Source organism: Bubalus bubalis, chromosome 16 (assembly GCF_019923935.1).
Source record: "Bubalus bubalis isolate 160015118507 breed Murrah chromosome 16, NDDB_SH_1, whole genome shotgun sequence".
Taxonomy (NCBI): Eukaryota; Metazoa; Chordata; class Mammalia; order Artiodactyla; family Bovidae; genus Bubalus; species Bubalus bubalis.
The window spans coordinates 18,378,490-18,403,643 of record NC_059172.1 but is presented as its reverse complement, the minus strand read 5'-3'; the positions used below and the strand labels follow the sequence as shown (position 1 = coordinate 18,403,643).

Below are 25,154 nucleotides of genomic sequence, written 5' to 3'. Positions count from 1 at the left end.
CGGATGGAACCTAGACCCCCTGCAGTGGAAGCGCTAAGTCTGAACTACTGGACTGCCAGGGAAGTCCCAGGATCGTAGTGAAGCAGTTTGGGCCAGAGAGTCTCAGTGGCTGTATCCCCAGAAATGCAGCCTTGATTTGATGGTCTTTATTTCCTTTTCCAAAGGAAAATCCATGAAATGATTTTTTTAAAAATTCACAGAATGGTATCACTGTCAGTAACTCTGTAGCTCACTGGCTTGAATCTTTGTTGATAACTACCCATAGAAACGTATTTATATGTCCACATAAGCATTTTTACATAAACAGTTCATAGCAATGTTATTCATTCTAGCCCCAAAGTGGAAACAACCCAAATGTTCATCAGTGGATGAAGGGATGAATAAATGTATTACATGAAATGGAATATTCAGTTCAGTTCAGTCGCTCAGTTGTGTCCGACTCTTTGGGACCCCATGAATCACAGCATGCCAGGCCTCCCTGTCCATCACCATCTCCGGGAGTTCACTCAAACTCACATCCATTGAGTCGCTGATGCCATCCAGCCATCTCATCCTCTGTCATCCCCTTCTCTTCCTGCCCCCAATCCCTCCCAGCATCAGAGTCTTTTCCAGCGAGTCAACTCTTCGCATGAGGTGGCCAAAGTGCTGGAGTTTCAGCTTTAGCACCATTCCTTCCAAAGAACACCCAGGACTGATCTCCTTTAGAATGGACTGGTTGGATCTCCTTGCAGTCCAAGGGACTCTAAAGAGTCTTCTCCAACACCACAGTTCAAAAGCATCAATTCTTTGACGCTCAGCTTTCTTCAGTCCAACTCTCACATCCATACATGACCACTGGAAAAACCATAGCCTCGACTAGACAGACCTTTGTTCGCAACGTAATGTCTCTGCTTTTTAATATGCTATCTAGTCATAACTTTTCTTCCAAGGAGTAAGCGTCTTTTAATTTCATGGCTGCAGTCACCATCTGCAGTGATTTTGGAGCCCCCCAAAATAAAGTCTGACACTGTTTCCACTGTTTACCCATCTATTTCCCATGAAGTGATGGGACCAGATGCCATGATCTTCGTTTTCTGAATGTTGAGCTTTAAGCCAACTTTTTCACTCTCCACTTTCACTTTCATCAAGAGGCTCTTTAGTTCCTCTTCACTTTCTGCCATAAGGGTGGTGTCATCTGCATATCTGAGGTGATTGATATTTCTCCCGGCAATCTTGATTCCAGCTTGTGCTTCTTCCAGCCCAGCGTTTCTCATGATGTACTCTGCATCTAAGTTAAATAAACAGGGTGACAATATACAGCCTTGACGTACTCCTTTTCCCATTTGGAACCAGTCTGTTGTTCCATGTCCAGTTCTAACTGTTGCTTCCTGACCTGCATACAGGTTTCTCAAGAGGCAGGTCAGGTGGTCTGGTATTCCCATCTCTTTCAGAATTGTCCACAGTTTATTGTGATCCACACAATCAAAGGCTTTGGCATAGTCAGTAAAGCAGAAATAGATGTTTTTCTGGAACTCTCTTGCTTTTTCAATGATCCATAGATGTTGGCAATTTGATCTCTGGTTCCTCTGCCTTTTCTAAAACCAGCTTGAATATCTGCAAGTTCATGGTTTGCATATTGCTGAAGCCTGGCTTGGAGAATTTTAAGCATTACTTTACTAGCATGTGAGATGAGTGCAATTGTGCAGTAGTTTGAGCATTCTTTGGCATTGCCTTTCTTTGGGATTGGAATGAAAACTGACCTTTTTCAGTCCTGTGGCCACTGCTGAGTTTTCCAAATTTGCTGGCATATTGAGTACAGCACTTTCACAGCATCATCTTTCAGGATTTGGAATAGCTCCACTGGAATTCCATCACCTCCACTAGCTTTGTTCGTAGTGATGTTTTCTAAGGCCCACTTGACTTCACATTCCAGGATGTCTGGCTCTGGGTGAGTGATCACACCATCATGATTATCTTGGTCGTGAAGATCTTTTTTGTACAGTTCTTCTGTGTATTCTTGCCACCTCTTCTTAATATCTTCTGCTTCTGTTAGGTCCATACCATTTCTGTCCTTTATCGAGCCCATCTTTGCATGAAATGTTCCCTTGGTATCTTTAATTTTCTTGCAGAGATGTCTCGTCTTTCCCATTCTGTTGTTTTCCTCTATTTCTTTGCATTGATAACTGAGGAAGGCTTTCTTATCTCTCCTTGCTATTCTTTGGAACTCTGCATTCAGATGCTTATATCTTTCCTTTTCTCCTTTGCTTTTCGCTTCTCTTCTTTTCACAGCTATTTGTAAGGCCTCCCCAGACAGCCATTTTGCTTTTTTGCATTTCTTTTCCATGGGGATGGTCTTGATCTCTGTCTCCTGTACAATGTCATGAACCTCATTCCATAGTTCATCAGGCACTCTGTCTATCAGGTCTAGTCCCTTAAATCTATTTCTCACTTCCACTGTATAATAATAAGGGATTTGATTTAGGTCATACCTGAATGGTCTAGTGGTTTTCCCTATTTTCTTCAATTTAAGTCTGAATTTGGCAATAAGGAGCTCATGATCTGAGCCACAGTCAGCTCCTGGTCTTGTTTTTGCTGACTGTATAGAGCTTCTCCATCTTTGGCTGCAAAGAATATAATCAGTCTGATTTCGGTGTTGACCATCTGGTGATGTCCATGTGTAGAGTCTTCTCTTGTGTTCTTAGAAGAGGGTGTTTGCTATGACCAGTGCGTTCTCTTGGCAAAATTCTATTAGCCTTTGCCCTGCTTCATTCTGTATTCCAAGGCCAAATTTGCCTGTTACTCCAGGTGTTTCTTGACTTCCTACTTTTGCATTCCAGTCCCCTATAATGAAAAGGACATCTTTTTGGGGTATTAGTTCTAAAATGTCTTGTAAGTCTTCATAGAACCGTTCAACTTCAGCTTCTTCAGCGTTACTGGTTGGGGCATAGGCATAGATTACTGTGATGTTGAATGGTTTGCCTTGGAAACAAACAGAGATCATTCTGTTGTTTTTTAGATTGCATCCAAGTACTGCATTTCAGACTCTTTTGTTGACCATAATGGCTACTCCATTTCTTCTAAGTGATTCCTGCCCACAGCAGTAGATATAATGGTCATCTGAGTTAAATTCACCCATTTCAGTCCATTTTAGTTCGCTGATTCCTAGAATGTCGACATTCACTCTTGCCATTTCCTGTTTGACCACTTCCAATTTGCCTTGATTCATGGACCTGACATTCCAGGTTCCTATGCAATATTGCTCTTTACAGCATTGGACCTTGCTTCTATCACCAGTCACATCCACAACTGGGTATTGTTTTTGCTTTGGCTCCATCCCTTCATTCTTTCTGGAGTTATTTCTCCACTGATCTCCAGTAGCATATTGGGCACCTACCGACCTGGGGAGTTCCTCTTTCAGGATCCTATCATTTTGCCTTTTCATACTGTTCATGGGGTTCTAAAGGCAAGAATACTGAAGTGGTTTGCCATTCCCTTCTCCAGTGGACCACATTCTGTCAGACTATGGAATACCATTCAGCTATAAAAACGAATGATATACTGATAAGTGCTACAACGTGACTGAACCTTGAAAACATTATGCTGCGTGGTAGAAGCCAGACACAGAAGAACACATGCAGGATTCTGTTTATGTGAAATGTCTAGAATACCATGGAGATGGAAAGTAGACTGATGGTAAGCTCGGGTAAGAGTGGGAGTTGAGAGGAAATGGAGTGACTGCTCGTGGGTATGGAGTTTCCTTTTGGGGTGATGAAATGTTCTAAAATTGATGGTGGTGCTGCTTGCCTATCTCTGAATGTAGTAAAAGCTGTACATTGGAAATAGGTGAATAGTTTGGCATGTGAATTATGCCTCGATCAAACTTCAAAATCACATTTACTTCGCAAACTAGAACATTTGTGCAAAGCTGAATTCAGACTTATTCTTTCTGTGTCTGGTACATTCTGATTTATTCCAGTCTATTCCATTCCATTTCTTTAAAAAGTTGCTGCACGTGACCCACCAAATCGATCCCCTAATCCATACTTCTATAGATTCCTCTCCCTTTGACAGATGAAAAATACGAGTCCCGGGGCTTGAGAAGGGCATGCACAGGTCTTCTGATGCCCAGTCCACTGTGCTTGCCAAGATGTTGGGAGTTCTTTTTAAAAGAGTGAGCGGAATTTGGGGTTAAAAAAAGGTATTGGCCATGAATAGCTTCCTTGTAAACACCTTCTCTTGGGGCCTGGGATAGTGGATGGTGCAGGACACAGAAATGGGCTGAGTGCAGCCTTGTATGGAGCCTGGTACCCAGTCCAGTACACACTGCATGGTCGTGGCTTATCCAGGAGGCCCTGAAGGTTGTTTTTCAGGGGAAGATGCTGTTTTTTTCCTGAACATTGCAGAGTACAAATGTTAGAAATTCCTCCTCACTGCTTGGCTTCTAGTCCTTCTGAAAGTAAAATCTGAGATGGGGAATGATAGAAAATTAGGAACATACAAACAGACAATTAGGGAAAAAAGAGGAGCTGGTTTCCCCTAAGGCTCTTGGATCAGCCAGCTGGTAGCAGTTAATTGTGCCCTGAGTACACAGTCCTGGCCAGAGACGCAAGGAAAAGAGAATTTTTCCCTGGTAAAGGAAGGGGAGAGAGTGGCGAGTGGAGGTCCCTCAAAGTCCCAGTTAGTCTAGGTGTCTGGTCCCTTCACTACAGGCTACAGGATTAGTTTCTGAGCACCAAGGAGCTGAATCAACCCTGCTGTGTGCTCCCAGGTCTGTGAGAGGCTATTTCATGGGCAGGGCTATTTATTCACCAAGTTTTGCTCAACTTTTGACAGAGCAGTCTACCTCCTTGGTTAATTATGTACATAAATATTTGCTCCTTCCCAGCAGGACTGTTTCCTGTGTTAAATAGGACTCAGGTGGATTCAAGGTTTTCTTTTCTCCGTCCTGCTATGAATGTAGTGCTGGTAAAGGGGGCCCACCTCTAGGTCAGAACACCTCCAGTTTAGTTAGGGGTCTGGAGGAGGAGATGGCCTGTTCGTCCAGTGGTCTGACCTTCAGTGGGATTCCTGCCTACCTAGGAGGGCATCTGCCATTCAATTAATATTGGATGACAGTGGTGAGAGCCTGCTGTGCACAGTTTCAATGTCAAATGGAGGTCTGTTTCTTGATCAAGGATTGATCTCCTCCCTGGCCTGATTGGGACTACCATTGGGCGCTAATGGTAAAGAACCCACCTGCCAATGCAGGAGACATAAGAGACGTGGGTACGATCCCTGGGTGGGGAAGATCCCCTGGAGGAGAGCCTGGCAACCTGCTCCAGTAATATTGCCTGTAAAATTCTATGGACAGAGGCACCTGGTGGGCTGCAATCCATGGGGTTGCAAAGAGTCGGACAGGACTGAAGCGACTTAGCATGCACGCACACACTGGCCTGATTGAGAAGGCAGCGGGCAGGGATCATGCTGGAGGGAATCTGAGCAGCAAATATAAGTAATATTGCATAAAACAATAACAGAAATTAGTTTGGATCTAAAGTCTCACTCAAATTCTGAACATTCTGGTCTAGAGACTAAGACACTGCGGAGACTGAGATGGGCCAGACCTGCCTCAAGTCCCAACTCCTTCATCTGCCCACTGTGCGACCTTGGGGATGTCTGCTTCCTTTCCCAGCCTCAGTTTCCTCATCGGTCAACTGCAGACAGTGATGTCCTAGCCTCGTGGGATGATAGATGGCACTTAGTGTGCAGAATGACCCATGATGTGTGCTCTAAAGATGGCAGCTGTTGATATGAATGGGTGGTGACTTTCTTACTCCCGTCTGGCAGATCAGGAGGTGGAGGTGCAGAGAGCTCATGTCACTTGCTTGGGATTCACAGCTCCAAAGGAGTAGGGCTGAGACCTGTGTTCCGGTGTGTCTGACTCTGGATCTTGTGCTTTCATCACGGTGTCCTCCTGGCTTATCAGCTAATTAAGGGGGTTATGTTTAGAGAAGCCACCTGGTGATGAATACTGGATCTTGCTGTCTTTTCGGATTTGCACGTCTTCCTGAAGGAAGTTGCCTCACCCAGGTGACCTGTGACCTCAAGGATGTTCACTGGAGAAGGAGAGCCGCATGGTGTGTAAGAGTGGACCGGCCTGTTCCTCCCTCTCATGTCCCTGTTCCTCTATTCCTGGAATTGCTGGGGCTACGGAGACGTTTTGCACTTCTGTTTTGAATTGAAGATCTCTGGACTGGTTTTGGTTGTACAGGTTCCTTTGTCATCTGGTTTTCAGCCTTTGCTGTGTGTCTGTTACAGATTACAGTCAGTCCTGCCAGATACAGGCCTTCCCAGCTTCCCCAGCTTCTTTGATGCTTGCAAACGTTCTCTGGGCTAATAAGTATTGGATGGCCCCAAGAAATTGAATAAACACATTTAATATAAGGTTGATTTTCTGGAGACCCTCGCACCAGCCTCCTCTCAGCCATAGCATATTCTGTCTCTATCAGACTTGTATGCATGACTTGTGTGTAATCACTTAGAGCCAGTTGGGAAGGCTGATTAAAAAAAACCCCAAAACAAAGGAACCCAATAAACAATCCTAGAATAAGCCTCTGGAGAGGATTATCCTGGTTTCTCTTGAAAAATATCCTCTATGGCTCCAGGGAGGTCAAAGATGTGACGCTGGGGGCCTGTGGTTTGTAAAGGCAGAGGATCCTCTAATTGGGGCCTTGTTCTGATGGCTCAAGGAAGCCTGTGGACTCAGAGTAGTAATAGTAATAGCAATTTAAAGTAGGCCCATTACTGCAGCAGTTACTGCTTTTATTCAAAATGGCCCATTGAAGTCAGGCCCTATTAAATACAGCCGTTCAACTGACACTTAGCATCTTTAGAGAGATAAATTATCCTTTGGCCTGGTCACCTCCACGTTGAAATTTGTTCACTGCTACGAGCCCTGGGAGGGCAGTTGGGGCAGCCACGTCTGCCCACGGCAGCCTACATTTCTATCATTTGTTCAGCCCACATTCAATGAAGACCTGCTGTCTGCTGGACACTGAAGCCGGGATTTTGCTGAAAATGGGTCCTGCTTTTAAGGGGCTCACAGCTCTTATTCAGTCATGAAACACTGATTGAGCACCTAATGCATGCAAAGCCCTGTGTTTGGCATTGTAGGGGAGATGTTGGTGGCAGAATGTGTGTGCCTGGGGGCCCTTACCGCCTTGTGCAGAGGACAGACTTGGAATCAGCTGGCAGGGCACAATGTCCTGGACCTGAGTGTATGCTCCGAAGAAGGGGGATGTCATGAGTGATTGATTCCATCACTGGGACTGAAGAAGGCTTTGTGGTGGAGGTGACATGAACTGATCCTTGAAGGACATCCTCACTGATGAAAGTCAACCAGATTAAAGGAGCTTAAAGCAGGGCTATTCCTTAGGGGCCTAGACCAGAGCCAGGAGGCTCTCTGGAACGGAGGCTGCCCCTCTCCCCATCTGTCTTGAAGCCTGCGTGGTTGCTGCTTCGGGGTGGTCTTGTCCTGCCCATCGCCTCCTCTGTCTTCCCATCCACACCATCCCAGTCTTATCTTCCTCCTGCTCTTCCCACTCAGCTCCCTGCTCTTTGGCCAGCTGTGCCCTAAAGCCCTGCAGGGAGCCATGTGTTCCACCTGCCTGACTTTTCAGGGTGTTGCTGGTCCCTGGCAGTCGGCAGGGGCCAGGGTCCCGCATGAGCAACAGTGACGATGCCCTGGTCCCCAGGGGCCCTGGGCACAGCAGCATCTAGGAGGGGTGGGCTGTGTGTGCTCTGGACCAGACACTGTCTCTCAAGACGGGGTCCTTAACTGTGCCTGTGGAAACGTCAGCCAGGATGTTCTCAGTTGCTCTGTCTGCAATGGTGAAATGTCCATCTAAGTCCAAGTCCATCAAAAGTCCAAGCTAAGCGGATTGAGCAAATGATGGCATTGTCCTCAAGTGGAGCTTTCTCTGGCAACTCAAATTAGAGAACTAGATCTTCACACACTGATGTGGGTAAATCTTCCCAGAAATTTAGAGTGAGAAAAAGAAAGGATCTGTATGGTATATGCCACTTGAGTTTATTTTAAAACCACACAAAACAGGACTGTCTGTCTGTCTAGTGTGTATGTATGTAGTGTGTGTATATAGATACATAATTATGTTTACACTTACAGAGAGTGTGTATGCATATATGTATGTACATATGTATATTATATTCATACACCTTGTTATATATGTGTAGTAAAGGAGAAACATGGAAAGAAGATTCCCACCAGGTTTACAGGTGCTTCTGAGGAAGGTGGAAAGAAAACGAGATGACGGATGGGAGGGTGCTCTCAAGCATCCCTCTCAGTAGTGTTTTATTCATTAAAAAAGATATGAACTAGAGCAAAATGTTCATATTTGTGAGTTTGGAAGTCTGGGTCCCTGAGAATCTATTATGTCAAAATTTGTACTTCTTTTTATGCTTGAAATGTGTCCTACTAAAAAGGATATTTAGAGCATGGCAGATTGGGGGAATCTGGAACTTGGTCTGTCCTGGTAGAAGGTAGGTAGATGATACAGGTAGAAGGTGGATGGAAGCTATGTCATGCAGGCTGTGAATCTTCCTGCCAGTTGAGTTTTGGGTGGAGGGTGAGGAGACATGGAGTGGAGGCAATGATGTGATGAGCCCTCTGTGTGAAAATGACCAAGAGGGTAAGAGCTTGCGGGCCCAGAGATTGGGTAGGATGCTGGTGTGATGGTCCAGAGGGTTTGGGGGCCAGAGCCAGGGTTGGGGAGGTGGTGAATAAGAGAGCATGAGGTGAGGCAGTGGGACCTGGCCATCATATTCTGGCATCCTTACCGCTGCGCCCTTTACACTCCAAGGCGATGCTGGCTGTTGAAGTGGTAGAACCAGTTTACCCAGACCTGAAGGCTGTGTGTCCTAGATGTTCATTGGTACCTGTTCTATCAGGGAACTGCCTGGAAAAGCAGATTGTGGTTGGAATGATACCTTGAGAAAAAAAAAAGACTCTGGGGAAGTGGTCTTTGCTTCATCTGACTGGTCAGGTGAATGTCTGAGACATACTGTGGTTCGAGTGTCATGAAGCCATGCTGGAAATGTAAAGGGTCTGTTCCATTTCCAAGTCACACATCAGGGATGCCACTTATTACAGAAAGCTTCTGTGGAAGAATTCTTTAATTAATGAGCTTCATTTATGCGTTACTGTATGGTTTCTTGATCAAAAAAATCTTTTAATTGAATTATTAGGGGAAACTGTCTTGTCAGAGACAAAGCTAAACTACTTTGATTTACTCTCTGACAGTTTGGTTCTGTATTGGTCTCTGCCGCCAATAAAAAATTCTGAAAAATCACATTTATTGGGATTCTTTTTTGATAGCTCTGTTTATTTATTTATGGCTGTGCTGGGTCTTTGTTGCTGTGTGTGGGCTTTCTCTAGTTGCGGTGCACAGGCTTCTCACTGCGATGACTTTTCTTGTTGCCGAGCACCAGCTCTAGAGCATGGGCTCTGTAACTGTGGCACACGGGCTTAGTTGCCCCCCCAGCAAGTGGGATCTTCCTGGACCAGGGACCGAACCCATGTCCTCTGCATTGGCAGGTGGATTCTTTACCACTGGACCTTCAGGGAAGTCCAGTTGCTGTTCTTATTGTTGTTTGTTGTTGAAAATACAATCAGAAAGAAGAAAATAAAAATCACCAATAATCCGACTATTCAGAAAAAAATGATTTATTATCCTTTCCGACATGTTGTATATGTGTTTGTATGTATATATAGTTTAAAAACTTCATTTTATACATGGTGAACATTTTTCTGTTTCTTAAAACATTCCTATTTTAGTTTATCCTCAGTTGTTTTCACCCTAACTCTTTGGTCATCATTTTTATTAGCTTTATTTTCTGTAGTCTGTATTATGAAGACAATAGGCTTTTCCATTGTCTCCTAACTTAGAATGTCTGGTCTAATACTAATGGATTTTTTTGAAACCACACAAGACCCCTCTTAACTGAGCGGCTCTCCATCTAGGGAGGATGCATCTACGACCAGCTACCAGTTCTGCACGAGTTTTAATGGCTATATTGAATTCTGTATTTATTTAGACACATCCAAATTCGGGGCAGTTGTCTTGTTTCCGAGTTTTTGTTTGTCCCTAGCATCGCTGTGGATGGCCTGTTTGCAACACGGTATTTGTGCACATTCGTAGTCATTTCTGTGTATTAGAAAAATTCCCAGAAATTCAACACCCATTCGTGTCCCCAGTATCAAATGTCCAGGAGCAGAAACTGTTATCTGGCCCTGGTTCCTGCAGAATATACAGGAGCTCTATAGGCCACTGCTTCATGTGTCATCCTTATCATTTTGTTAACAACCAGAGCATAGCTTATATTGCATTATCCTGTTACTGCCTTGCCTGAGTAAGAGCCCATGAGATAGTTCTCAAGAGCCCATCTCCTCTTGGTGCTTTTTTACCCCCTTAGCTCTGGCTTTTTGTCTTAGCAGCTACGCAGGGTCATGCTGGGTCTTCCTAATTGAGCATCAGCCTCCCCTCCACCCTCCAGACTCACTTGGCTGCCAGACAATAAATTGCACTTCAAAAACAGCATCTCAGAAGGTCAGGGGCCTCTGTGGTGACCCGCTCCCTTGCTTCTTACTTCCTAGTAACAAAGAACTGAAAGGGACCACCTAGGTAATGAGGTGGTTCGTCATCCTCCTAGAAATGTATTAATGTAGAGACAGCCATTTCCTGTGTAACTGTGTCAACTTTCTTCATTAACTCTCTGGTCTAGGGAAGCCTTCCCTGTGTTCTTAGGTTACCATACACATTTTTGTTAGGTGAAACCATACAATTTCCAATTAAGACAAAGAATGTGCAATTTCCTGAAGTCAGGATGGAGGTCGTAACCTTGAGTGCTCAAGAATTCCAAGTTTAATTAACCCACCCAATTATGATGGCTAAGAGGAAATGTCTTGTCAATATTAGATGTTACGAGACAGCGATCTGGCTGTGACAAGTCTCTCTTCTGATGGCTGAGCCTGAGCTTAGCTTATCCAACCGGCTCAGGCAGTGTCTTCTATCTGAGTGCGTGGATAGATGCCCACCTTCCTGCCTAATACCCTTTTTCTGTGTCTGTGTACACTCCACGCAGATTTGCTGTTGTGGGAATCCTGTGTTGTTTTTCTTCCACATTACCTGTGTGTCTCAGCGTTACTTTCCTACCAAAGTGGAAGCTCCTTCAGTTGGGAGGCCTGAGACTCTGAGATGAATGGCATTGGAGAGATTTGATCCTGGCATATCCCGCTTCTTGCTGGGAATGGAGTGTTTTCAGTGTCTTTGTCTCTCTTCTCAAAAGTCATATTCTACAGAGGGACCATCTGTTAGTTCAGCTTAGGTCACATGGCTTCCCTTTGGCTGGAGAGCATGGGACTCCTGATTATGGTCCTGTTACATCATAGTCATTGAGAGAATGGTTATGCCAATAAAGCAGAGTCAGAAACGAACACGAAACCTGCCGCCCGTGTTCACTGTGGCTGCGGCTTTAAAAACAGCCTACTCGCTCCCCATCCTGCTGGAAGCATGGGCTCTGGGACCTTGTGAGTGGCACCATTGCATATTCTCTGGCCCCACGCGTTTGGTCTTCTTTAATCCTTTTTCTCCCTGAATTGTGAAGGTTGCGTAGTTACAGTTAACTCAGGGTTTCAGCTCTCAGGTTAGAGAGAAAAGCCTTGAATTTTGGGGATATATGTAAGTGGGTTAAAATTTTGGCTCTGCAACTTACTAGATGGATGATCTTGACTTTCCCCCGCCTTTATTTCTTCATGGGTGCCATTGAGAGGATGGGACATGTCCCAGAGTTGTTCTGAGAATTAAACAGAACAGCCTCCGTGAAGGCACTGTGCTGGGTGACCAAGACATAGGAGGCTCTGAATGGCCATGTGATATTTTCTCCTTCCTTAGAGCCCCAGTGAGCATCTGGGGCTGCCTGCCCCTCAGCAGAGGCTGCAGCGCTTGGAATTTCAGAGCATGAGTTACACAGACCCAGTGATTCCGCTACTCTGATCAAGTGACCTTGGGCAAAGTGTTTAGTCTCAGAGCCTCGATTTCCTCCTCTGTAAAGTGAGTGCTAGTTTTATCTCTACTCAGGCAGCAGTAGTGAAGGATCCTATGCAAGTGCAGGTTTTGTGTCCTGAGCTTAATGCCTGGCACGTAGATCATGCTTCGTTGCACAGGGTGAAATCTCCAGTGAGCTCAGCCCTAGGGGATCCAGACCTCCCTTCCGGCTGCATCTGGCTGGCTGCACTGATGCCCCTTCTGCTTCTTGCAGGGGAAGCACCAACTGTAGCTCAGGGAGGCCGGTGCTGCTCTTACCTCCCCTCTTCCCCAATACCCCCGTGCAGTGTCCCCTCTCCATCTCCTATTTGTGTCTCAGCCCCACACAGTGGGCCCGAGTGTCTCTCCATCTGTGGGGAGAAAGTTAACAATTCCAATTCCAAGAGCTTTTGAAAAGGCCCACCTCCCCAGCAGGCATTATACACTTAAAAGCTTTAATCTTTGTAGATTCCTCTTGAGTTGCTCTCAGCGCTCCCAAAAGCCCAGAGTAAGTGGACGTAGTGCGTGCACCCGAAGTAATTATTGCAACTTTCTACTAGCGAGGGAACGTGTAATTTGCAGGAATGTGTGTCAAGACCCACCCTGCTAAATTTATACCGTGTAATTTGCAACGTGTGCTGGCACTGCATCGGCAGATGGGTGAGTCTAGCCTACCTGCTTCGCAATTATATCTGCTGGCCGGTGTTGCAGGGTTGAGTAACTGGGGAGACGGAGATCTCAATCGTTTAAGTAAATTAGAACCGGCTCCTGGGACCCATCTGAGATCACCCTCTGGTAGAGGAGGCTGGTGAATGATGTTTCCTTTACACACATTTGAGAGGCTCTGATAAGGGCCAGGAGGGAAAGAGGCGAAGTCTGCAGGCTTTCCTGGGTGTGGTGGGCCACAGGCCTGGGCGAGGCGTGTCTAGCGCTCTCCCCTCAGCCAGGCCTCTGGAAGAGGAAAACACACGACTCATCCAACAGAGAGGGTTTTATGGTCTGTTTTATGAGCTGTATCAGCCCTAATAATTGGCTCTGGGGAGATTCTTGTCAGTTTTTAAAACTGGAAGTCACTTCATAGCCTTTGCAGACTAGTGATTTTGGTAAAATCCTCGTAAATTTTCTGATGGGAGAAAGCTGCAGGAGAATCTTGTGGCTGACATGCAGGCTTCTTGTTCTGTGGGGTGCTAGTGTATGTGTGTGTGTGTGAGATGACTGGACTTTCCTATGGTCATATTTTTTGGGGGGCCAGATGGAACATTCCAGCAGAAGATAAAGTGTGGACAGACCCAGCCCTGTATAAATCCTAGATCCTCAATTACTCCATGTGACCTTGGGCAGACTGTTTCACCTCCCCATGCAGCCCTTCCTCATTTGTGAAATGGAGCTAGTGATTCCTTTGATTAAGGCTGTTATAAATATTAGATGTTTGTAAAGGCGTCTGGCACATGGGGAACACTCAATAAATGGTAATTATCATCAGTGCCATTTATGTTGGGGGAGGGCAGTTTATTTATCAGTTGTAACGAACGCTTGGCCTCACAAACCAGGCAGAATTGGTAAGCAAATTGGGTCAAATCATTTTTTCTTTCCAAAAGCCATTGTGTGTATACTGGGAGGCCTGAGAGAGACAGATTGGATGTGGTGGGTGCCACTGATGGGGAGCGGGGTTTGTCTCTAAAAAAAGCCTCGCTCATCCCAAGTCCAGGGTTTCTTCAAGAGGGTGGAATTATTATGTGGCCTTGGGACTTCTGGAAGGCTTGAAAAATAAGAGGAGGAATTCAAAACCTGGAGAGAAAGAGAGGGAGTGAGAGAAAGATTCCTTCCCTGGGGAGTTGGTTGTGGTTGGGGACTGAGGCTTTAAATGCTCCTGTTGCAAGATTATGTTTGTAAATCCATGAACAGTTCTGTGGGTATCCCACTCCTGCTCAGTGAGAAAGAATATTTTCCATGTGTGCATGCATGCATGGGCCCGAGTGTGCTTATATGTATGTGCATATTTTGGGCCCAGGTATGGAGTGTGTGTGTGTGTGTGTGTGTGTGTATGTGTGTGTGTGTGTGCCTGTGCACTTCTCTTAAATATTTATGGGCTGGGAGATTGCAACTGGGAAAGGCCAGTGTGTAACTGGCTAAGTCTTGATAAGTACGTTTAAGAGAACTGAGGCCTTTGTTTTGTCTTCATCAGCAATGAATCTGTCCTCATGCGCTGTGTTTCTGCAGGAAGCCGTGCTTTGCAAGGAAGAAGTGCCGCTTTGTTTTCCTTGTAGGCCTTCCAGCTTGGGCTTCTATTTTCACGGAGGCCTTATTTTTAAAAACATGTTTTCACAGCAGAATTACAGCTCTGGAGATTACGGCAGTCACTTACACTCTGATTATGAGTTGAGTTGGTAAAGTGTTTGTATTTCTTTTAATGGACCCTTTTTCCCACCTTCCCTTTTCTTCCCCTGGGACTCTGCCAGGTGTCTCTGCTTTAGGTCTTTTCTTTGTCCAGCACTCTGAGATCGGGGCCCAGCTCCACACTCCCTACATCATCCTGCTTCCTGGCACCCAGAGAAATGGATTTTGTACTGTTCTCATGTCGCCAGCTTTCTCCTGCTCCTATCTGTGACTGCTTCACCTTTTTATTCCTAGAACATCCCTGAAGAGTTTATTTCCTTCTCTTGGCATCACTTCCTAGGAAGCTCCTTTTTTCAGCTCAGAGACTGACATTTTTGTTTCCTTAGATCAAAAACTTCCAAACTACAGTTTAGGTCTCTTAATTTGGGATCAGATATCGTCTGATGAGTTCCATTGGCAAGATTTGGTTGGCTGTTCTGGTCACCTGGCTGAAAGAAGGTTAAGAAAAAAGTACAGAAAACAGTCCTGTATTATTTTTCTCTTCTACATCTGAAAAATTAGTTTCTGTTAGAATAGAGATGGTTTTTCCTCCTGCCCAAGGTTTCTGTCGAAAGGAGTAAAGTAGGATTGCAAGGGTGAAATGAAACTCTTCAGGAAAGGAAGGCTTTCCCACCCCTTTATAATCCTGGCTCTGCACCCTCCTAAGTAAATTGGTGTTGTTGAAATGCAGATGCCATTTGTTCTGTTACTGGTTTGCTCACAGAAAGTATCAGAGATTTAATCTATGCAGAAAATGCTATGAGTCACTCATCTGCAAGAGTTTCTTTATTATTATTATTAATATTATTACAGAAAGGAGTACCTCAAAAGGCAGGTCTAGAAAAACAGTTTTCAGGAAGCTAGTTTTTTGTTTTTGTTTTTTTATCTTATAAAGAGGTTATTTTCCAGAAATCTTAACCAGTATCAGGGATTTTCCAGTTTTGCCTACATAAACCACTTAGGACTGTCGGATTCTCCTCCATGCTTGTCTCTCTGTTGTTGTTGTCTTTTGAAGGTTTGTTTACAGAGTGCTGAATTGTTTATCTAGTGCTCAGCAAATGCCAGCCCCCAGCCCTGCCAAACATCACCAGCTTTGGAGATTGAAGAATATAATCTCCTCCGATGTCCTTGTGCCTGGGTTATCGCAGTGCTCACATTTGAAGCCCAGTGCAGCTTCTTTTATTGCTTGTTAGGCTGTGGGATGGCCTGCCCCTTCCTCCAGTGATGCAGGCTGAAGAAATACAAAGTGCAGCATTAGCTTGAGCAGAACATATAACTAGGACAGTGGGTCCGCTGCCAAAAATACCATCTGCTGTTTTCCAGAGCCAAAGATTGATGACTTGGGTTGTCTCCTCCTTTAGCAAATAGAGACTCAATATATTTATTTACTTTAAGTTTGACCAACTTTTTGTAATATTTTTTGTGAGAGGGAAGAATATATATTGGAGTTAGCAAAGTCAAACCCAACTCTGATTCCCAAACAGATGCCTAAAAGTTTCCAGTAGCTTCCAAATCAATTTTTCTTAACTGTTTCCCTACCCTGGTGTCTGTCTAGGTAGGGGTGCTAGGTTAACCGACCTGAAGCGTTACTCATCGCCTATCACTCCCCTGCTTGAATCTGATGTCGTTGGTTTCTCACTGTGTACAAAGTAAAGTCCAAACTCCGGTAGTGTGGCTTTTAAAACTTTTCTCAGCCCTCTCCCTCTTGTTCCTCGTGACTATTTGCTTTCGTGCCTTAGCTTAGCTTAATGTTTCCTTGGAATGCAAGTTTACACCCTCCACTCCCACCCCTCCCACTTCAGTGGCACAGGATCAGCCTGGTTGAGAATTATTCCATGAAGCATTCCACCATCCTTCCTTAGAATACATTACTTCCTCCTTGATGACATCCCATTTTCTACTCCTTTCTTGTGGCATTTATGATCCCAGCTTTTATCATTACAGCTGTCTAGATGCACACACCTCTCTTCTGGTTAGCTGTAGGCTTTGAATGTGCCCCAACCTTGTGGTCCTCATAGGCTTATCTTAGGTGCCCAGTAAGTTCTTTATGAATGAATGAATGAATCAGTTAGTTGAATGTCTGTGTACCATGCAACAGAGCACTCAGTGGGGAACAGGTAGAGATTAAATGTTTAATTGTGTTGTTCCGTGGACCCAGTGCAGTGGCAAAATGTCCAGGAGAACATGGGCTACGGTGGTTTAGACGTGAGAATGCAGTGGTTGCCCTTGGAGATGAGTTTCACATCTGAACGGTCTTTTAACACTTGTCATGTGGATTTGTATATCAGAAGCTCCACTATTCCAATAATACGTGAATTAAGACCTTGAAAGGGTGAAGAGAGAACCACAGCAATTGTAGGTCATGTTTTCTTAATAATAATTTTTTTTTTTTGCTGTGTTAAGAATACAGTGGTGGTTTTAAGAAAAAAAATGAGAGCTTTCGGGAGCTAGATCGACTCTGATTTGCATCCCAGTTCTCATTCACTAGTTTGTCATCCTGAGCCTCAGTTTCTTCACCTGTAAAATGGGGATAAAAGCCACTCAGTAGAGATGCGGTGTGGATTAAATAATGTGTAAAAACACCAGTGAAGATCTTCACACATTGTGGGTGCTTCATAAATGTAGGCATCACTTGTAAGAGAAGTTTGAGTGGTGGCCTGTTGCTAACATCATGAATCCATGAGTTTATGGTCTGCTTTTTTTGTCACTAATGTCCTTGAAGATGGTTTCTTACTATTGATTTTACTTAATAAAGTTAGCCTTCCTTCTATGTTCTAAGATTAGGAATTCTTCCTTCTGTATTCACTAGAGGTTAGGAATTCTGAGTGCTGTATTTCTATTTAAAGATATGAACCTCTGGGAATTTTGAAACTGGAAAAAAATACTGTGGATGGAAAACATAGGAAAAAAAAAAAAACCCTGGTGCTTGGGGGCAGAAAATGGAAATTTATACAGTGTTTAAATTCTTAGTTCTCTATTATAATTCTGAAGTTACTTATTAATTGTGAAATGTTATTGACTTGCCCATAGATATTTGCTATATTTAGAGCTGGAAATGCTGTTCCGATTTATTTGTGTGGGCATTCTGAACAATATTTTGTTTTTGAAATGATTCTGAACTTCCTTCTTTCATGTTCTTTAAGCAGCACAGAGGAAAGTGCCTGATTTAGATGGGAGTTTGGTAAAAACAGACATTTTTTTCCCTGAAATTGTGTGCTTGTTAGCAGGGCCCCTTAGCCTCTTGGCAGCTGACTTATGAGTACAAACTTTGAAGAACTGTTTCTTGGGATGGTGTTTTACAAAATAACCCCTTCTCTCCTCAGGAGTTTGTAAGCCCCAAGGGAGTGCTGGAGATTTTCCCTCCTGTTGGGGAGTTGACCGTGATGGTTACTTGCTGTCTTCCTCCCCACTGCCCCGGCCAGTTTTGCCTACACTCCCGGGCTGTGGTTCCGTGTTTCTGTGTTATCTGCTAGGATCTGGAAGGCCCTGGAAAAGAGCTGATGCCAGGCTGGGTTTGCTGGCACCCCATTTTTTTTCCTTAATAAAGACGCTGTTTTTGTTAAGCTTTAAGTTGGCTCTTTCTCTGCGGGCGTTCCCGGTGTGATCTTTGGATCTGTGACTTGTTGCTGAACTGTGGGTCTGTGATTCTTGGGCTCGCCTGAGGTGTTCCTTCCACACCTCACCGCCTCCCTGCTCTCGGAGTCCGAGCTTGGGGCTGGCCTGCCCAGTGTTTACACAAGTTTGGGATTTTTCCTGGGGTCGGGGAGGTGGCAGGAGATTGAGTTTATTCTGAGGTGGGGTAGGAGGGGGGCGGCATAGGGCATGGCTGGAAGTTGGAACAGAAGCTATTTGTTTTGTGGGAACACAAGAGGCTGATCTGAGAGACAGATGGACAGACAGAGAGGTGCTTGACAGCAGTGGAGTGGAATCTGTATGCAGAACACACATAGGGACATCACCAGCTTGGGCTTTCATGAAAATGCTGTAAGGACATCCTGGGAGAGAATGGGCCCTCTTGGACGAAGTTACTGGAAGGATGCAGTATGGGGGTGTGGTTGGTACCCTGATGATGCCTGGAGTGCTCTTAAAATAAGACCCTCCCCTTGGCAGTGAGGGGCTCTCGCTGACTCCTGCTCCTGTGCTGTGCTCTCCGGAGGTGGCACCTACCAGGCTGGTGAGCTACAAGCATCCTCTCTTCCCTGCAGCTGAAGATCCTCTCTGAACACGTGGGTAGTGGTGGGGGTGACTTGGCAGCGCCTTTTTGAAACCACCATTATAGCAAGGGAGAGAGAGAGAAAGCGGATTCAGAGTTCCCACCCAGAGATTTCAGTGTTGAGGTGCCTAATGTGTAGATTCATGGAACACACATCCTTTTGGATTGCTTTTCTCTCCATATAGTTTTCTATAAACTTTACATTATTCTTCATGTCAAAGACAAACAAACAGAAACCTTTTTATTTAACACAAGAAGGGGGTAACCTCCAAAGTAACTGCATGAAAAGTTCATTGAAAACCTAAATATCCATGATAACAAGAGCCACAGAGGAGATGGGGAATGAGGCTGAAGGTAGCTGGAGATGACGTGGGCTTTCCAGAAGGTGAGTCCCAGCCCGGGGTCAGACTTTTTTTGGAATGTGAGCTGGAACGGTTGTTCAGACTTTGCAGATGCTTCCTGGAGGCTTGCACTTCAGCCAGGGTCAGTGGATGGGGCCCACAGAGCCTCATGCCAGGCCTGAGAAGTCTGCGTGCTTGGGGTTTATCGGGGTGGGGCTGATGCCGTTTTGGTCATTGCAGAAAAGGAGTGGGGGTGTTTTGATATTAGGGGAAAGTGAGAAAATCAATTAAAAATAAAGGCTGGACATTCCATTCAGCACTTCTGCCTCTGCCCGTTCCCCCACCTGTCGATAGATAGTACAATTGTGGCCTGGGGACCTAGGAACCTGGCCTGACTTTGACCAGTGAGTTTGCTGGTGGCTCCGACTGCGAAAGGAAGAGAAGAGAGGGTCCACTGAGAATGGTCAGAGATGGTGCCTGTGAGCCAGCTACCGTTCAAGAGATGTTTTTTTTTTTTAATTAAATAAACTTTTTACAGAAGTTTAACACACTGACTGAAAAGTGCACAAATGTTAAGTGCAGAGCTCATGAATTTTCATGAAGCAAACACGCCTGGGAATCCAGGGCTCAGGTGGAGAAACAGACCATCACCAAGCACCCCAGAATCCCCATGGTCCCCCCGATCCTGGCTTCCAACCCCATAGGGTACTTTTGCTTGGTTTTGAACCTGGCAAGAATAAGCGTCTGGTTCCTTTTTCTCAACCTTAAAAAACATCTAATTTCCGCCCCCTTTTCCAGGAGGCGGACTGTGGGATGACCCTCCATCCACTGAGGTTGCGGGGACAACTTGGAAACCTTGGCGACCAGACGCCCCGCCAGCCTCGGGCTCCGGGCTCCAGGGCTTTCACTCCAGGCGCCCTGAATGAGCTCTGTGTCTTCCAGCAGAGAGTGTGGCTTGCTGCCACCTGGAAGACGCAGAAGTGTGGAAGCCGGAGTCCAGAGCAGCTATAATTGTGGGCTCACACTGAGCCCAGCAAGCCTTGGAGAGACTTGCTACATTCCTCGCAGAGGACAAATTAGATTTATATCCCTTAATCAGAGTCAGGGCTCCTGGCGCTCCCTCACGGGCCACCGGGTGGGGGCCTCCTGTGGGGAGAAGGGCTGGTTGGGAGGGGGGCCCAGGAGGGGTGGCCGCAGCTCTTTGTCGAATATATTTTTGTTCTATTAGGGAGTAAAGGGGAAGACAGCCCTTAGGTAATTTTCCAGAATAACTCATTAAGAAGCAGCCATCCGCAGATTTTTCCAGATGATTCCCTCCTTAGTTTTAACATTTGATTTTATTTTTTACTATTAGTTTGGGCCAAAGGTTGGGGCTATCAGTTTTATAACTACATAAAAGTCCTCTTACCCAAAGTTGTTCCTTGTAAGTTTTAAGGCATGCTTTGCCTTTTTTAATATTTTGTAAATTCTTGAATAGAAGGATGACCTTGTCCTTTTGGCTTTTGCTTCTGAAAGTTGAAGGAGCCAATCTCTTTCATCCTCTCTGTGATTGTGTGTGTGGAGGGGCATATTTTGATAATGAGAAGTGCTGTGCAATTCCTCCCCTGTATCATCGTGGTTACTCTTATATCATTAAGTTCTCCAGGCATATTTACTTATGGTGTATTTTAAGAAATTTGTTTTTTTTAATAAAAAGATGCTAATAGAAAATATAACCCATATTTTGAAAGGACATCTCACTTTTTTCCCTCAGAGTGTATGTTCTAAGACCTGCAGATGTAAATGGGGCTTATATATTACCACATACATCTCTAGAGATAAACAAAAATGGATTATGCTATATATACTGTTCTGCACCTTGCTTTCTCTCCTCTGCCTATATTGTAGATATTCTTCCATGTCAGTACATTCTGGCTGCTGGGTTTTTTTTTTTAAAGGCTGTAGTGTTCTTGGTGGGTATGCCATATCATATTTACCCATCTCCTGCTTGGTAGATGTTTAAGTTCTTCAAAGTTTTGAGCTTTTGCAAATAACCATGTAAAGGAAAACCAGCCTTCTGCGTGTTTCTCAATGCATTTATATTAATATATTCCTAAGGATGGGCTTCCCCGATGGCTCAGCGGTAAAGAATCCACCTGCAGTGCAAGAGACGTAGGTTCTATCCCTGGGTCAGAAAGATCCCCTGGAGAAGGTCATGGCTACCCACTCCAGTATTCTTGCCTGAAGAATTCCATGGACAGAAGAGCCTGCGGCCTACAGTCCATGGGGTCACAAAGAGTTGGGCATGACTTAAGTGACTTAGCACTTAGCACACATGCATTCCCAAGGATAGATTCCTAGAAATGAAACCAGTGAGTCCAAAGATAAGCTCATATTAAATACTGCTGGGCACTGCCAACTAGCCCCAGAGAGCTGGTACCAACTGATTTCCCCCAGTAGTATCAGTGTGCCAGTGTCCTTAGAGCAACGCACAGCCACGCCAGCTCAGTATTATCCATCTTGTTAACTTTTGCTGATCAGATTGTTTTTAAAAATGGCATTTCCATTTGCATTTGTTTAATTGCCATTGAGGTTGTGCATCTTTTTTTCTATTAGCCACCTGCATTTTTTGTGAAATGCTTATTTCCTGTATCTGTTTTTTCCCTTGGTTTGTTTGAGATCTCTTTATTAATTTTTAAGTAAATAGGGACACAGAGGATTGTTCTGAAAGATAACATTTAGGAAAAAATCATCTTGATGGGCATTCCAGGCTATAAAGCTCCACAAAAGATCAAGTAGTCCATCTTCTTTTTGGCACTGATTAAAGGTTTTGGTTTTCTGTTTTGTTTTTATCTAATTAGGTGCAAATTTTCCTCTTAGCTGGAGAGTCCTGGCTGTCTGTAACTGCATTATCGTTGGTGCAGTGTGGGGTGGATGGTGATGTGCCCTGGAAAGGGAACAGTGCCAGACAGGGGTTGGTTCCTGTTGGAGCTGATTACTGTGGATGTTCAGTGAGAAGCTGAATTCCTTGCCTTGTTTAAAGACCACGGCCACTCCAGTCTTTAGCATAAAGACCCATGATCGACGAAAGGAGAGACAGGGAGCGTGTCTCAAGCTCTGTTGGTAGTTTTGGCTCATGGTGTTTCTTCATTCTGCTGGCATTTCCTAGATCGGTGCTGCTCCCTAAACTCTCTTGGCAGGTTCACATGGAGCCAGGATTTTTCCCTCCACGTCCAGAGCCCATGGAGGGTAGCCACCTCCCATGCTGATAAGCAGACTAGGTTGTTTGTTCCAAGGAGGCCAGGGTTTCCAGGAATGGAGGTGGCTGGGGGCCCAAGTCCCCGTGTTCCCGAGACCTTGGATGGCAGGAACACCTTTGACGGAACCCCTTAAACGCCTCCATTTCTCCAGGCCAGCCACGCTGCTTCAGTAGCAGAGGGCTTGCTGCCTGCCTGCTCTGGCTGAGAGTCCCAGCCCCCAGTGCCCCTGTCCTCGGTGCAGCTGTCACTGCTCCCTGGATACGGAAAGAAACAAACAAAGCCCAAGTGTGTGGGGTGCTGATGGTTTGAGATTCACTGCGGTGAAAGGGGACTCAACCTCCCCCCGGGTGGAAGCCCGAAGGCTTGCCTGAGGCTGCCTGCGACCCAGCACAGAGCAGAAACAGAAGGGGGCCTGACTCTGTGCATGTTATCAGTGCCTGGATGCATCGGGGCCTGATTCTTCTCTCCCAGGAACCTTGATTTCTTGTGAGCAGGCTCTTGAGAGAATGGGTCATCGCAGAATGTTGTCCTTCCTGTGTCCCTGACAGCTGTGTCAGCTGTTGCTGACAACACATGCCCTAGACAGACTTCTCACACCCAAGAGTCCTGGAGGCCAGCTCTTACCTGCCGAGGTTACCGTCAAAGGATCGAGCCGTGTTGGAATTTTTACTTTGAGCCATGGAGAATTATCCATTTAAGCTCAAGTGAATCTAGACGTGAAGACGGCTTTGTAGAAAATCCCTGAGCCCATGGACTTCTCAGAAAGGACCGCAATGACAGTGATAGGAATGAAATGACTGGGGAATCCTGCTCCCCTGCTCCCATTTTTCAGATAATTGAGTTGAGATCAAATTGTTATCTGAGCATGAAGAAACATGTCTTCATTCCATAAATCTTAAGCTGCATACAAATGTGGACTGTCCATATGATTGAGGAATAATTTTAACTTGCAGGAATCATCCACAAAATGTTGAGTGAGAGGCTATTCAGAATATGATAGCCCGCAGAAGCAGCCATCCATATTTCTGTACACCCACACACTTCGTGCCTCCCACCCTCTCTCATTTCAGCATTCTGTCCTTGGCTCTGGGCTACATTAGGACACTTTCCCTCCCTTAGTGTGAAAGTTGCTCATGGGGTTTTGTGGGAAGACTGGCACACAAACAGTGGGTATTGTGAGAAGGGAAGAGATAGACATTTGCGTCAGTTATGTTGAAAGTTGTGATAGGGGAGCTTGTAAAGTGACCTGCATGTTAGGGGCTGTAGGAGAGGTGGGCTGGCCAGGACACGCACCCCTCCTGTGCTGACCCCAGGGCCGTGGCCTTACCCTCCATGGAATGACAGTGAGGGACGTGATCAGGTTTGCTCTACAGTTACATGAAGGATGCCTTTTAGAGGTCAAGACTGGACTTTGGAAAGCCAGCGAGGAAGCTATTAATGCAAAGCCATAAAGGCAAGAGAGAAGTATTCGAACTAGGGTTGTCAGTGGTAGGAATGGTGAGAAAAGATGGAAGTGAAAAATGTTTTACATTGGTTGATTGACGTGGGTGGAAGTAAAGGGGGAGGGATGGTTGGCCATTCTACCAACTGAGATACTGAGTGATACGGGGCGGGGTGGGGGGGGGCAGGTTTAGAAGAAAAACACAGAGTTCTGTTCGAAACATGCTGAGTTGATGCCTGGAACAGGGTGTCTTGGGCAGTAGTGGGTGGAAGCATGCAGTTGTGGGTGGAGGATGGAGTTGAAGGGAAGAGAGCTGAGCTGGAAGTTGACCCTCATGGCAGAGAAGAGAGCTTATCCAGGGAAGATGACTCTGTCATTCAAGAAATGGGAGAGACAACTCTGGAGGTGAAAGAGGGCTGGGTGGAGTGAGAGGAGCCTTCAAGGAGATGGGGGAGGAATGATCAGAGAGCCAGGAGTGTGGGGAAGGTGGGGGAACTGGAGAACATCATGTTGGTGAGGCCGAGGGAATGGAGTTTCAGGAGGAGGGGGCCATCCAGTTTATCCAGCGCAGCCTGGTCGTGTGCCAGATGAAGACTGAAAGTAACTTTCGGATAACAAATGCTGGAGAGGGTGGGAAAAAAAGGGAAGCCTCCTACACTGTTGGTGGGAATGTAAATTGATGTAGTCACTATGGAGAACAGTATGGAGGTTCCTCCAAAAACCAAAAATAGCGTTGCCATATGCTCCAATAATCCCACTCCTGGGGGACATATCTGGATGAAACTACAATTTGAAAGGCTGCATGAACACTTATGTTCATAGCAGCATTATTTTCAATAGCCAAGACAAGGAAGCAACCTAAGCGTCCATCAACAGATGTACAATGGAATACTACTCATCCATAAAAAAGACTGAAATAATGCAATTTGCAGCAACATGGAGGTACCTAGAGATTATCATACTAAGATAATGATCAGAAAGAAAAAGACATACTATACTACGTCACTTATACGTGGAATCTAAACTATGATGCAAATGAACCTATCTATGAACCAAAGCAGACTCACAGACATAGAGAACAGATTTGTGGTTTCCAGAAGGGAACAGGGGTGGGGAGGGTTGAATTGGGAGTATGGAACTAGCAGATGCGTACTGACATATACAGAATGGATAAACAAGGGCTTACTGTATGGCACAGGGAACTGTATTCAATATCCATAAACCATAGTGGAAAAGAATATGAAAAAGAATATATATACATACTCACACACAACTGAATCTCTTTGCTGTACACCAGAATCCAACACAGCATTGTAAATCAACTATTTTTCAGTAAAATAAATTAACAAATAGCTCTTGGATTCATCAGTTGGGAGGCCCCTGGGGACTTTGTGAAAATAGATCCAGGAAAGCAAGGGGGGCAGGAACCAGCTGGGTGTCAGAGGGTGAAGATCATGCCGACTCTAGGGGCTGAGCCTGTTGAAA

General features: G+C 45.3%; 1 protein-coding gene across 4 annotated transcripts in view; it reads left to right on the top strand.

Moving 5' to 3' along the window:
* Positions 1 to 25,154, top strand: part of LDLRAD3 (low density lipoprotein receptor class A domain containing 3) — a 276,120-nt gene that overhangs the window by 43,708 nt on the left and 207,258 nt on the right. The window lies entirely within an intron of this gene.